General features: G+C 36.4%; 2 long non-coding RNA genes across 2 annotated transcripts; both read left to right on the top strand.

The window, feature by feature from the left end:
* Positions 1–431: 431 nt before the first annotated feature.
* Positions 432–4,121, top strand: LOC141693872 (uncharacterized). Its single transcript, XR_012563296.1, has 4 exons — positions 432–709; positions 831–908; positions 1,770–1,814; positions 3,566–4,121. It is a non-coding gene; the product is annotated as an uncharacterized LOC141693872 (long non-coding RNA).
* Positions 4,122–9,947: 5,826 nt separating this feature from the next.
* On the top strand, positions 9,948–13,331 carry LOC141693776 (uncharacterized). Its single transcript, XR_012563244.1, has 4 exons — positions 9,948–10,225; positions 10,347–10,424; positions 11,286–11,330; positions 13,082–13,331. It is a non-coding gene; the product is annotated as an uncharacterized LOC141693776 (long non-coding RNA).
* Positions 13,332–14,134: the final 803 nt, after the last annotated feature.

Here is a 14,134-nt window from a genome sequence, read left to right as displayed (position 1 = left end):
TGAGAATCCGAGATCATATTCTTGTTTATCGAGGAAAATAAGTGAATGTAAAAGCCGACGGAATTCGAAGATTCACAATTATACTACGTGTTTTCGTATCCGTAAAGAATGGCGTAGAACCGGGAATACTACGTGAAATAAATAATATATCAAGGTATTTCTATGATCAAGATAAGGAATGGAATTGGTTATAGGATTATAAGCGATAAAAGAAATCGCTACGAAACAAGTCGTTATACGTGGAAACTATCGGAATGGAACGACGATTGCATTTACGATAAATAAACGAATGGGAAATTAAATCCCATGCAAGTTGGCCATGCATAACCAAGTCCTAACTAGTAGTTAGGAGTGTAACTAGATGATTAGAAGCTAACTAGAATAGTTAGTGGAATAGTGTTGAATAGTGATGGGAGACAACAAGTACACAAGCCATACTTCTCCCTTTTCTCACTTCACCACACAATCAAACCAACCCATACCTTTGCCAAATTATTATCAAATCTGCTGCATACATCCCATATATTCATTATACACTCCCACACTTTAGTCACAAAAGAAAACAACCACTTTTCCCTCACTTAAAGCTCTCCCATTTTTCATTCCAGCAGTTCGGATTTTCTGAGCAAGGGAGAAAGAAAAATTCATAACTCAAAATATACTCATTCAAATATCATGAAATTTTTACCATAGATTTTCTATATCATGGGTAAGCTTCGTACCAAATTTCAGCCTCAAATTATTTTTTTTTAATTTTATAAAAATGTTTGAATGAGGTGCTGAAAGGTAACTCCGAAATTTTAACTTGTTTCTTTGTTTTGTTTCTTAAGGATCTAGCCCTTCTAAGTGTTTTCTAAGCAAACCAAGCCTCAATCATCCTAGCACTAACCTTCCTAGTATCCAAGAAGGTATAACTTTCAACCTTTTAAGGTTTTATGGTTGAATTTAAGAGTTATGTTTGTTGTAGTGTTAAGATCCAAAGGATTGTGTTTGTTTGAGTTTGTATTGATTATGTTCTTGCTAAAGACTTGAGATGTTGAGTTGTAATCCATGTATGTGGTACTATATAGAGCATTTAAGGTTCATGTGGGTGGATCTTGAGAAGTACTTGTGTTTATGATGGTTATAGGTAGTGATTGTGTTAAGATCAAGTAGTAGAAATTGAGTTTGGGCATTCTTGCACTTGATCTGTTTTCTGCAGGACATTCGGCCATGAAAATTGTTAAAATTTGAAAACCACTGGCCATGAGCAGATAGATCTTGTTTTTTTGTTTCTATACATGTGTAGATCATCATGAGGAGATTTACGGTTTAGGAGTTATGGTCGTTTTAGTGTAAAACATTTCTGCGATTAGCCAACTGCACTTAAGTCCACTTGCATGGTGATTTTGAAGTAGTTAAAATAATTTCGAGATTCTGGAAAAATTATGAAAAATGGATATGATAGTAGAGAAGACTGTCCAAAAAGAATTTTGAGAAAATATTAATTTTTAGATTTTATAAAAATATTTTGGTAAAGCAAGCGCAAGCGAGAAACGCATAAAAACCTAGTTTTGACGCGCGTTTTCTCACGTTCGAGCTTAAAACTCGAAATGGACTTTCTAAAGCGAACGATCGATTTCAAAACTCGACCATGTTATAAAGTAAGAATATAAGTGTTGAGAATGTGACGATCGGAGATTCGTTATACTTGAGTAGTTGCGAAAGTTGCTTAATAAAAGCGAGACGTTAATCGTGTACTAACTTAGACCGTTGGTTCTTGTTTATAGATCGCCAACCAAACACCAGATACCATACCACTTCGATTACTCGAGGCAAGTTTTCGAAACCCTATCTCATACTATCCATGCTATATATATACTGTTGTGATATTGAAGCCATGATTTACAGTTCAAATATATATATGCTTGTCTATGATATCAATGCATACGAATTATGCGATTGTTTACGAAAACAAATTTCGTTTTACACGAGTATGAGAAGTTGAAACGTATTTCAAATATAATATATGATAATGGGAGTTGAAGATATTTTAATAACGATTTAATTCCGAAGAGAGCCGGACGCGAAAGATTTCTATTTTGATAAACAAAGTACGTTCGCGTAATATATATATCAAGCAAACGATTGAGATTTTGACTTAAACTTCGAGAAATATTGGTTTATTCATTTAAGGGACACCCTTACTTGATTGATTATTTTATAAAGCGATATTTAAGGGATTATTAAATATCCAGAAAGTATTTAAAAATATACTGAATAGTTTATAAATAATTTCACGTTATTTAATAAAGATTTAACTATTCAAAGAGCAATTATAGGATACCAAATCATGTTTTGATTATTTGATTAAGGTGTCTCCATTCGTTGGACCTTATTCACAAAATATTTTGTATTTAAGGTTTTTATTAATTCATTGAACCTTAATTAGAAATACTTTGTACTTAAGATTTTATCAATTCATTAAATCCCTCTTATATAATTATGAGACCTTAGATATTTAATATCTTCGGACTTCTAAAAACTTATTTAAAAATAGACATAATTCCCAAAGGTACTTTCTAAATTATTCAAAACTCTTGAAAGAGATTAATCATTTGAAACGTATCAAAACCTTAGGAAACTTAGTCTTGAAGCATAAGAGTTTTGCTTCCTCGTTCAATAAAGAACAAGTGAGTAATATACGTGTCACCCTACTACAGATAGGGATTTGAAAATGATTTTAAATTCAAAAATCCGACAACTCCCAAAGATCAATTGAGTTAAAAGTGATGAATAAATCATCTTATTTAAAGGTCAACTTTTAACGACCTATTCCTTCGAAAAAGGATTTTGAGCAAAAGATATAATTGTTTTGGGACTGGAATGTGGCCTGCCCGGTACGGAGTGGTATCAGGCAGTGACCAGGCGCGGAGTGGCGCATTATGCAAGCGCGGAGTGGCGCATTGTACGGTTATATGGTCTATGTGACCATTGACTTTCGGACTTGCACGGCAATGGGCAACCACCGTGTAGTGTCTTGATGAGCCCAAAGGCGGCTAGGTTTGTATTCCTTCTACTAGTAGAGAAAATTTCGTATTCGGCTGATCACCGATACGTGGTTTATTCCAGTATAGTCCCTTTCTTCCATTTTGGAAAAATTGTTGTGAAATATACAACAGAGAGCCGATAAGGCTGAGTTTAAAACAAGGATATTGATGAATATATATCAAATCCATTTGAGAAATCTGCCCATAAGGCTGAGTTTTAAATTGGGATGTTGATGAATATATATCACACCCATTTGAGAATCTTGGTTCGAGTAACATCTTAAGATTTTGAAATAAAATGAGTACGAGTATAAAATGATTTTGAGAAAGAGATGGATACAAGTATTCAGTGGATATATTATTGTAGTTGATTTTGAGAATATTATAAATTTGACAAGCATATAAACTTTCAGAACGCTTTGGAGATACAAAGTATAATTATTGGTTTTATTTATTCTTACATACTTAATTATGGGGATTTATACCTTGCTGAGCTATAATGCTCACCCTTGCTTTTATATATCATATCACAACAGACTACCAGCATGGATCAGACCAGGACTGCTGTCCGTAGGCGGGTAAGGGAAGCTCGTGAGTTCTGTAGGCTTTTTGTGCGCTAGCCCCGTCAGGTAGATAAGTGGAGATGATTTATTTGCTACTGTTTCCAAGCGTATAACCTGTGTGTATGTGAGTTTGAATAAAAGGTCGAGTAATATTATGAAAAGAGAATTATTTAATTAATAAGTGATCATAACGACCCGAATTCACAACCTTGGATTTGGGGGTGTTACAGAAATGGTATCAGAGCCAAAGGTTATAAGTCTTGGAAACAGTAAGAGTAAAATGGGTAGACTGAGGATCTAAAAGTTAAAAAGAACTCTCATCGAGTTCGTAGTCGGATTACTATGGAGTAGTCGCGACGGTAGTACCCAAGGGGACCTTAGCCTTAAGAGTTGAGGCATTGGTTGAGTTATTAACAGTCGATTGAAAAGCCAACATTAAGGGAAGAGAATGAGTTGTAGCACTCAGAGAAAAGATTGCTAAGAGTTATATGCGAAAGAGAGTCCATTGGTTGAGCCAATAGAGTTTGTTGATGGACTACCAGGAGTTATGTTGAAGTGTTTATGTGAAGTGTTATACGAAAATTGATGGAATCGTTTAAGATCGACATAATGAGGAAAGGAGAAAATTGTACATGATTTTTTTTATAATGTTGATATAGAAGTGGAGCTAAGTCTCCGGAGAAAGCGGGATGAAGACGATACCCCAATACCATAGGTTGATTGGAAAACCCGAGTCTTGCCACTCATAGCTCTTTATAGTGTCCTTGAGGAGACATATTAGGCAAGAATCAAGATGCTTAATTCTTTTACTATTAAGGTTATTACGTTACCTGAATTGGTTGAAAGTATTATTCCGATAATAAGGGTTCAATACATGACGAACAACGATTCTACCAAGAAGGGTATTCGCTATACCATTGAGGAATCTATGTCCTATAAGGAAGATTTTAGCGTGTCCCAAGATGAGAATGCTATGCGATAATACGAAATCATTTCATCCGTTAAGCCATTATGGTTCGACACGGAAAGCGAGAATTGACAGAATAATTTCTAAAAAGTTTCATGCTCCTGCAATCAACGCAGCAAGCTCCGAACTACTGGAGGAGAAGACCAATAAGTCTGACGCAGAATTCCAAGAGTGGGATGTCACTAGGAGCTACGTGTATATTCTCGGCAGGATGTCGTCTTTTGTTAACGCATCAAATCAGGTGCGTGGGCACAACGTTGCGAGTAACTAAAGAGGAATGAAGAATGTATTTGTGACAAAGTGAGTTATTAAGCGACTTTAACATAATGAGTAGAGACGCGAATAATGTTATATTGGTGATCTTTTATAATAGCATAACGATGCCACCCCGACATATTGGGAAACTAGAGCAAACCCTGCTGAATTGGTAAACCAAAATAACCAAGAACACGAGGAAGTCGAATATAATGAATTCGGCTTAGAGGATTACAATGAAGAAGAAACTATGGATACTAACGAGGGGGAAGGCCAGAGAGGAAACCCCATGGACCAAATTATGAATCTTCTTCGAGAGAATTTAAATTGTCACCCTCAACCCAGGTGGATCATGTTCCAGTTACTAATGTCTTTAAGGCCTTTAAGTGGTTAAAACCCCCAGAAATTTCAAGGGACTGCTAACCTATTAAGTCCAGAGCTTGGCTGAAAGAAATGGAAAAGAGCTTTGAGATAGTGCCCATAGAAGAGACGCAAAAGACTGTGTTCACCAGTTATGTGTTAAAAGAAGAAGCAAATTATTAGTGGGAACCTAAAGGAACCCTGGAGACTGATGTGATTATCACATGGGGAAAAGTATTTCCCAGGTTTATGGAGGCTCAGATGGAGTTGAAGTTTCTAGAGATTAAGTAAGATAAGATGTCAGAGCCGTGTACAAAGCCAAATTTATTGAACTGTCGAGATTCGTGCCGGAGTTTGTGAACACGAAAGAGAAAAAGGCGAGGAGATTTCAGCAAGGGCTGAAACAATGGATTCAGGATCGAGTGTCATTACTTGAGATAACAGACTATGTGCAAAAAGGCCTCGATTGTAGAGGCAGATAGTGAGCAAAGTCAAAAAGAGGAAGAGAGCAAGAAGAGGAGTTCGGAAGCCAAGGCGGCAGAGCGATAAACAGAAGTTTCCGATTAGGACTGAGAGGGGAGTGATGTCCCAACCCGCAGTGGGTACCAGGTTCGCCACTACTGTAGCTGGCGGAAATAGCTTTAGCGAACCGGTAAGAAAGAGTATCACCCAGGGAGGTGGTCAATATAGGACTACGTTTCATAACCAGTTTCGGTCACCCCTACCAGATCATAAGTCATGTGGGGAGAAACATCCCGAGGTATGTAATGTGGGAAAAGAGCTACTGAGGTGCTTTAATTGCAACCAACCAGGACATTATTCTAGCAACTGCCCCAACCCAGCTAGGGCGTGATAGCAGGTAACCTTTTACTCAATTTGGTTACTGCAAATATTCTGTTTAATTCTGAAGCAACTAAGTATTTTATATCGCGAGATTTTTGGCCAAGTTAAAACTTAATGTGATTCCAACGCGAGAATTATTGCGAATAAAAATAGTGAATCGAGAGGTTGTTCCAATTAATGAGATTCATCTAATCTGCAAGTGGGAACTAGGAGGGAAGGACTTTAAGTTGGACTTAATTCCTTTCAGGCTGAGAGAATTTGGTGTGGTCTTAAAAATGGATTGGTTATCGAGCAATGGTGCTCAGATTGATTATAAAGGAAAGAAAGTTAAAATCCGAATGCCGAACGGCAAGGAAATTGTGATTAAGGGTCAGCGTCAGACCCAGAAATTTTTGAATACTGCTAAGCGAAGAAATTATTGAGGAAAGATAGCAAAGAGTATTTAGCATACGTGGCGGGTACCAAGAGAGAAGCCCCGATGTATGTGACATACCAGTTGTTCACGAGTTTGAGGATGTGTTTTCCAAAGACCTTTCAGGATTATCACCTGACCGAGAGATAGAGTTCGCTATCGAATTAGCATCAGGAATGGCATCAGTTTCAAAAAGCCCCATATAGGCTAGCCCCGGTTGAAATGAAAGAATTGACTTCACAGTTGCAAGAACTGTTGAATAAAGGAATGATGAGACCTAATGTGTCACCATGAGGCACACCAATGTTGTTTGTCAAAAAGAAGGACGGTAGTATGCGATTGTGCACATAGTATAGGGAACTGAATAAGCTGACTATTAAGAACAGATACCCTCTCTCTAGAATTGACGATTCGTTTGACCAACTTGAAGGAGTGGTACACTTTTTGAAAATCGATCTAAGAATGGGATATCACTAACTGAAGATTAAAACAGGGGACAAATACCGTATTTCGCACGAGGTATGGACATTATGAGTTCTTGGTGACGTCGTTCGGGCTAAAGAATGCCCCAGTAGCTTTCATGGACTTTGTGAATCGAGTGTTTAAAAAGTATTTGGACGTGTGCGTCATTATTTTTTTATTGATAATATTTTAGTCTATTCTAAAACGGAAGAAGAGCATGCGGAATATCTGAGGATAGTGGTAGAAGCATTGAGAAGAGAAAAGTTGTTTTCCAAATTCTCAAGGTACAAATTCTGGCAAAATGAAGTTCAGATCTTAGGACAATTGATGAGCAGTGAAGGAGTGTTAGTTGACCCTACCAATGTTGAGGCAGTATTCCAATGAGAAAGAATAACCACACCTACGGAAGTAGGAACTTTTTGGGAATTAACCAGTTTTATGAGAGGTTCGTACGGGATTTTGCTAAGATATCAGGACCTTTGATTAGGCCTACTTGCAAAACGGAAAAGGTTGTGTGGAATGAAAAATGTGAGGAAAGTTTTCAGGAATTGAAAAGAAGTTTGGTATCAACCCTCGTGCTGGCATTGCCCGATGGAAAGGGTGATTTTGTGATCTATAGTGATGTGTCACATAAAGGATTATGATGCATGCTCATGTGGCATGGGAAAATGGTTGCTTATGCCTCACGGCAGCTGAAGGAATATGAAGTAAGATACCCTACTCATGAATTAGAATTAGCAGTAATAGTTTTGCTTTGAAAAATTGGAGACAATATCCATACAGAGAAAATTGTGAGATCTACACTGACCATAAGAGCCTTAAGTATATATTTACTCAGAAAGAACTCAACAGGAGACAGAGGAGATGGTTAGAGTTAATGAAAGACTATGTCGGTGAGATTTTATATCACCCAGGGAAGGCTAATGTGGTGGCCGATGCCCTTAGTAGTAAAGAGAGACTCAAGATGTTGACAACGCCGGAGGAACTAGTGAGAGAACTCGAGGAGATGGAGATAGAGGTGAAGTCACTGGTAAAGGGACTGATGGACTAATTGAGATCAAATTAGAACTGGAATTGTTAGAAAAGATGGGACATTATCAGGAAGAGAAGACGAATGAAGAGCGAGAATCTTTGGCTGAGAAGAAGTCAAATATGAGAAAGATGAGAAGGGAATTATGAGGTATGCGAACCGGATTTGGATTCCGAATGTTCGAGAATTAAAAGATGAAATTTTACGCGAAGGACATAATTCTAGATATTCAATTCATCCTGGAGGTACCAAGATGTACCGAGATCCAAAGGAATATTATTGATGACCCAACATGAAAAGAGACGTGGCCAATTGGGTCAGTAAGTGTTTGACCTGTTAAAGAGTGAAGGTGGAACATCAGCGACCGATGGGACTCCTACAACCCTTAGGAATTCCGATGTGAAAGTGGGAACAAATAGCCATGGATTCTGTGGTAGGATTTCCCCGAGCTAAGGCTAACCGTGATGCAATATGAGTAATTATATATCGACTGACCAAGTCAGCATACTTTCTTCCAATCAAGAAAACCTACATGGTGGATAGATTAGCAGAGCTATACATCAAGGAAATTGTGATAAGACATGGAGTCTCTGTAGCTATCGTATCTGACAGAGATCCCCGATTCAACTCCAGATTTTTTTTGAGGAGCTTTCAGGAATGCTTATGAACCAAACTGAATGTGAGTATTGCATACCATCCCCAAACCGATGGACAAAGTGAGTGAATCATTCAGACATTGGAGTACATGTTGAGAAATTTTGTAATTGATTTTTAAGGTTATTGAGATGAACACCTATCTTTGATAGAGTTTGCCTATAATCATAGTTATCATGCGAGTATAGAAATGCCCCGACATGAGGCGCTATATGGTCGGAGGTTCCATTCACCCTTGTATTGGGATGAAGTTGGTGAAAGAAAGTTACTAGGTCCCGACTTGGTGTAAAGAACGAGGGACATAGTTGAGTTGATCAGAGGATGCTTAGCGGCAGCCCAAGACCGACAACGTAAATATGCCGACTTAGCATGAAAAGACAGAGAGTATGAAGTGGATGACCAGGTATTTTTGAAAGTGTCACCATGGGAAGGACTGATGAGATTTGGAAAAAAAGGGAAGTTGAGTTCCCGATATATGGGTCCTTTGAGATTTTGTGACAAATAGAACCGTGGCATACGAATTGGCTTTACCTCTAAACCTTGAACAGGTTCATAGTGTTTTTCATGTGCCAATGTTGAGAAAGTATAATGCGGATACCAAGAATATAGTGAAACATGAGTAAGTACTAGATCTGTCCTATATTGAGCAACCAGTTGAAATCATTGGTTGAAAAGAGCAAGTACTCAGGGACAAGAGTGTCAAGCTATTCAGATTCTTATTGAGACATCCCAAGGTCGAGGAGTCGACTTGGGAATTAGAGAGCCACCTGCGAGAAAGGTACCCCCATCTATTTGTGAGTTGATTCCGGGACGGAATCCTTTTAAGGGGGGGAGACTGTAAGAACCCTGATTTTTGTAATATTTTAAAACTTCTGTGAATAGTAACTTGAGCTAATTAAGTAATACGTATGGGGATCATCATTAAATGAATAGTGGAATTTTGAGAATCCGAGATCATATTCTTGTTTATCGAGGAAAATAAGTGAATGTAAAAGCCGACGGAATTCGAAGATTCACAATTATACTACGTGTTTTCGTATCCGTAAAGAATGGCGTAGAACCGGGAATACTACGTGAAATAAATAATATATCAAGGTATTTCTATGATCAAGATAAGGAATGGAATTGGTTATAGGATTATAAGCGATAAAAGAAATCGCTACGAAACAAGTCGTTATACGTGGAAACTATCGGAATGGAACGACGATTGCATTTACGATAAATAAACGAATGGGAAATTAAATCCCATGCAAGTTGGCCATGCATAACCAAGTCCTAACTAGTAGTTAGGAGTGTAACTAGATGATTAGAAGCTAACTAGAATAGTTAGTGGAATAGTGTTGAATAGTGATGGGAGACAACAAGTACACAAGCCATACTTCTCCCTTTTCTCACTTCACCACACAATCAAACCAACCCATACCTTTGCCAAATTATTATCAAATCTGCTGCATACATCCCATATATTCATTATACACTCCCACACTTTAGTCACAAAAGAAAACAACCACTTTTCCCTCACTTAAAGCTCTCCCATTTTTCATTCCAGCAGTTCGGATTTTCTGAGCAAGGGAGAAAGAAAAATTCATAACTCAAAATATACTCATTCAAATATCATGAAATTTTTACCATAGATTTTCTATATCATGGGTAAGCTTCGTACCAAATTTCAGCCTCAAATTATTTTTTTTTAATTTTATAAAAATGTTTGAATGAGGTGCTGAAAGGTAACTCCGAAATTTTAACTTGTTTCTTTGTTTTGTTTCTTAAGGATCTAGCCCTTCTAAGTGTTTTCTAAGCAAACCAAGCCTCAATCATCCTAGCACTAACCTTCCTAGTATCCAAGAAGGTATAACTTTCAACCTTTTAAGGTTTTATGGTTGAATTTAAGAGTTATGTTTGTTGTAGTGTTAAGATCCAAAGGATTGTGTTTGTTTGAGTTTGTATTGATTATGTTCTTGCTAAAGACTTGAGATGTTGAGTTGTAATCCATGTATGTGGTACTATATAGAGCATTTAAGGTTCATGTGGGTGGATCTTGAGAAGTACTTGTGTTTATGATGGTTATAGGTAGTGATTGTGTTAAGATCAAGTAGTAGAAATTGAGTTTGGGCATTCTTGCACTTGATCTGTTTTCTGCAGGACATTCGGCCATGAAAATTGTTAAAATTTGAAAACCACTGGCCATGAGCAGATAGATCTTGTTTTTTTGTTTCTATACATGTGTAGATCATCATGAGGAGATTTACGGTTTAGGAGTTATGGTCGTTTTAGTGTAAAACATTTCTGCGATTAGCCAACTGCACTTAAGTCCACTTGCATGGTGATTTTGAAGTAGTTAAAATAATTTCGAGATTCTGGAAAAATTATGAAAAATGGATATGATAGTAGAGAAGACTGTCCAAAAAGAATTTTGAGAAAATATTAATTTTTAGATTTTATAAAAATATTTTGGTAAAGCAAGCGCAAGCGAGAAACGCATAAAAACCTAGTTTTGACGCGCGTTTTCTCACGTTCGAGCTTAAAACTCGAAATGGACTTTCTAAAGCGAACGATCGATTTCAAAACTCGACCATGTTATAAAGTAAGAATATAAGTGTTGAGAATGTGACGATCGGAGATTCGTTATACTTGAGTAGTTGCGAAAGTTGCTTAATAAAAGCGAGACGTTAATCGTGTACTAACTTAGACCGTTGGTTCTTGTTTATAGATCGCCAACCAAACACCAGATACCATACCACTTCGATTACTCGAGGCAAGTTTTCGAAACCCTATCTCATACTATCCATGCTATATATATACTGTTGTGATATTGAAGCCATGATTTACAGTTCAAATATATATATGCTTGTCTATGATATCAATGCATACGAATTATGCGATTGTTTACGAAAACAAATTTCGTTTTACACGAGTATGAGAAGTTGAAACGTATTTCAAATATAATATATGATAATGGGAGTTGAAGATATTTTAATAACGATTTAATTCCGAAGAGAGCCGGACGCGAAAGATTTCTATTTTGATAAACAAAGTACGTTCGCGTAATATATATATCAAGCAAACGATTGAGATTTTGACTTAAACTTCGAGAAATATTGGTTTATTCATTTAAGGGACACCCTTACTTGATTGATTATTTTATAAAGCGATATTTAAGGGATTATTAAATATCCAGAAAGTATTTAAAAATATACTGAATAGTTTATAAATAATTTCACGTTATTTAATAAAGATTTAACTATTCAAAGAGCAATTATAGGATACCAAATCATGTTTTGATTATTTGATTAAGGTGTCTCCATTCGTTGGACCTTATTCACAAAATATTTTGTATTTAAGGTTTTTATTAATTCATTGAACCTTAATTAGAAATACTTTGTACTTAAGATTTTATCAATTCATTAAATCCCTCTTATATAATTATGAGACCTTAGATATTTAATATCTTCGGACTTCTAAAAACTTATTTAAAAATAGACATAATTCCCAAAGGTACTTTCTAAATTATTCAAAACTCTTGAAAGAGATTAATCATTTGAAACGTATCAAAACCTTAGGAAACTTAGTCTTGAAGCATAAGAGTTTTGCTTCCTCGTTCAATAAAGAACAAGTGAGTAATATACGTGTCACCCTACTACAGATAGGGATTTGAAAATGATTTTAAATTCAAAAATCCGACAACTCCCAAAGATCAATTGAGTTAAAAGTGATGAATAAATCATCTTATTTAAAGGTCAACTTTTAACGACCTATTCCTTCGAAAAAGGATTTTGAGCAAAAGATATAATTGTTTTGGGACTGGAATGTGGCCTGCCCGGTACGGAGTGGTATCAGGCAGTGACCAGGCGCGGAGTGGCGCATTATGCAAGCGCGGAGTGGCGCATTGTACGGTTATATGGTCTATGTGACCATTGACTTTCGGACTTGCACGGCAATGGGCAACCACCGTGTAGTGTCTTGATGAGCCCAAAGGCGGCTAGGTTTGTATTCCTTCTACTAGTAGAGAAAATTTCGTATTCGGCTGATCACCGATACGTGGTTTATTCCAGTATAGTCCCTTTCTTCCATTTTGGAAAAATTGTTGTGAAATATACAACAGAGAGCCGATAAGGCTGAGTTTAAAACAAGGATATTGATGAATATATATCAAATCCATTTGAGAAATCTGCCCATAAGGCTGAGTTTTAAATTGGGATGTTGATGAATATATATCACACCCATTTGAGAATCTTGGTTCGAGTAACATCTTAAGATTTTGAAATAAAATGAGTACGAGTATAAAATGATTTTGAGAAAGAGATGGATACAAGTATTCAGTGGATATATTATTGTAGTTGATTTTGAGAATATTATAAATTTGACAAGCATATAAACTTTCAGAACGCTTTGGAGATACAAAGTATAATTATTGGTTTTATTTATTCTTACATACTTAATTATGGGGATTTATACCTTGCTGAGCTATAATGCTCACCCTTGCTTTTATATATCATATCACAACAGACTACCAGCATGGATCAGACCAGGACTGCTGTCCGTAGGCGGGTAAGGGAAGCTCGTGAGTTCTGTAGGCTTTTTGTGCGCTAGCCCCGTCAGGTAGATAAGTGGAGATGATTTATTTGCTACTGTTTCCAAGCGTATAACCTGTGTGTATGTGAGTTTGAATAAAAGGTCGAGTAATATTATGAAAAGAGAATTATTTAATTAATAAGTGATCGTAACGACCCGAATTCACAACCTTGGATTTGGGGGTGTTACACAGATGGTTAGAATTTCCACAGTTATAACATTTCTTTCTAGGAGCATTAGGAACAGGCTTATAATCATTGCTTTTATTCATACCTACCTTTCCATTCCTATTTTTCCTAGGTGGCTTTACCTTGTTTACATTCTTAACATCTTTCAGCTTATGCTTAATCTGCTTCTTTTTCATTAAGCCTATGTTAACTTCAGTTGGCTTATCATATTTTGGTTTGTCAGAAGTTAATTTCTCTTTAACTTCTGATTTATCAATATCAGACTTTACAGCTACAAACTTAACAGGATTTACCTTTGGCTTTTGTTTAACAACTATAGGCTCAATTTCTACAGTTCCTTTATTATTCTTATCATCTCCATAACCTAAGCTCTCTTTCCAGTTTCCACTATTTAACAAATTCTGAGTTGTTCTGCCAGAGTTAGTCCAAGTCCTGATAATCTCTCTTTTCTTTTCTAACTCAGTTTTTAGAGATTCATTCATTTTAAGCACTTCATCTCTAACATAGAAAGCATCATCTCTATCTTTCTGAGTTTGATGGAACATAACTAACTCTTTTTCTAAATAATCATTCCTCTTTTTATAAGCAAGATATTCAGAAGTTAATCTTTCACATGTTAAAGTTTGATCTCTATAACTAATGAACATGGTTTTAAGATATCTTCTCAACTCAGTAATATCATCAGTATGAAAATCATAAGTTGTTTGAGGTACCTTTAACTCAGCAGCACAGAACTGCTATCAGCATTTGCCATCAAAGCATAGTTCACCTCACTTTCAGAATCTGAAGTATCTGTCCA

This window comes from Apium graveolens, chromosome 10 (genome assembly GCF_009905375.1).
Source record: "Apium graveolens cultivar Ventura chromosome 10, ASM990537v1, whole genome shotgun sequence".
Taxonomy (NCBI): Eukaryota; Viridiplantae; Streptophyta; class Magnoliopsida; order Apiales; family Apiaceae; genus Apium; species Apium graveolens.
Note: the sequence above shows the minus strand (reverse complement) of the source record. Positions and strands in the feature narration are given on the sequence as shown.